Here is a 1,842-nt window from a genome sequence, read left to right as displayed (position 1 = left end):
TTCTTTTTTTTTTTTTTTTACCTTAATTCTCAAGAGGTCTTGCTACCAGAGATGGACGTGTTCCTCGGTGTGTTCCTAGGTGCATTTCACTGTAGTTTGGCCACTGTTAGCGCTCCCAAACTATTAAAGCTTAAGAGACAGCTTCATACCGAAATAAAAGTCCAGTAAGCCACATACTATACCAAAGAAAATTTTCGTAGGCCACATAAATCCAACACCTATATTGCTTTCATAGTTTGGGAGCACTAACTGCGGCCAAACTAAAGCGGAACGTGCCCAGCCGCTGAAATGTAGACTAAATTAACCTGAAATTCAGCACATGGGTCTGTATCCTACCTGAACCTTTCTGCTAACCTTGTGTTACCTGGAACAAGAGTCTAGACTACCAATTGACTCGGGAAACTCTGAACGAGGAACTTTCGTCAGCTGCATTCCCAGCGTACAACCAGAAGACATATTCGAATGCCATATTTCTATCGTACATATCCAGTGATACACCATTTTTTTTGTAGTGGAGCACAGAGTACAAACGTCGTTGACACGGGAATAGTTTAGTAGCCACTGGGGCTAGCAACTTGTAAACTACCCCTCTACTTGTCAATGTAAAGTTACTTGCCTCCAAACTACCATAGTGTGAATACTTACTTGCCGTGCAAGTTGACTTGCACCTACAGGTCAAAGAGCCCAAACTCAGCAATCTAAAACCCACAACGCCTAAAAATCGGCTATAATTACGTGCATTCTAAAACCCGGCAGAACATCCAGAACATGGCATCTTATTTCCCGGTATGGCACATGGCATCTTATTTCCCGGTACGGCAGCTTAGTACAACCATGATCGTTTCCCACCACCAATTTAGGTAAGGCGTTTTGCTGTGACAGTACTGTGGTGTGGAGTCCACTGTTATTTCATGTATCTACAGTACCTCTGTAGCCCTGTTTTGCTATTATGGCTTCCAAACATCGAGAAACATCTATTTTCTAAAAGACGAAAAATTCTATTACTCAGCTCGCTCCCGAGTTTGGGAGCTTCAACCTGTAGTGGCTACTAAACTGGACATGTCAACTAGGCTTGCCAGGATGCATCGGAATCCCCTGCATACGGAAGCCAAAATCGTCCCTGTAGAGGACCACGTGAAGATGACACAAATGCTATTCTATGCCAGAAGCCGAAACACCACATGATCTTCACAAGCACAACCAAAAGAAAACAAAACAAAAATATTACACCAGAAGCATACTACTCGTTCATGACAACCTAACCTGTGCCACACGAAACATCCTCACAAAAACACATTCACTCCCACGAGCCCTTCAAGAAAGATCACTAAACTCAGTGCTCCCACAACCACCCCTGAACATAATCCTTACAGTAAAAAGACATTCTCACACCTGACAAAAACCACACAGGCAAGCAAGCCTGTGCTCGGAACATGATCCAGCATCATGTCAGTACCAAGACAGAATAGGCCTGGGGCTGAATTTATACATACCTAACCTAACCTAACCCCCCTAAGTCTTTTATAAATTCAGACCCAGAACAAATTTCATACCTGCAAGTCCATAATTTATAAAAAAAAAAAATATATATATATATATATATATAATATATATATATATGCAAACTGAGTTAAACACCACAGCATTGTCACAATTATTAATTTTCTTTCTAATATTTTCAATTCTCCTCACTATTATATTCTATCTTTGGGAGGATGCTGTGGTGTATAACTCAGTTTGCATTAAAGAGAACCTGCGCCCCAAGTATACAATATATATATTGCGGTAATTCACAAGGCACACGTGAAAATAATTTGCAGAAAAAAACACTGGGAAACAAGA

This window comes from Oratosquilla oratoria, chromosome 12, assembly GCF_046742065.1.
Source record: "Oratosquilla oratoria isolate Oo_2021 chromosome 12, ASM4674206v1, whole genome shotgun sequence".
NCBI classification, from domain to species: Eukaryota; Metazoa; Arthropoda; class Malacostraca; order Stomatopoda; family Squillidae; genus Oratosquilla; species Oratosquilla oratoria.
Note: the sequence above shows the minus strand (reverse complement) of the source record.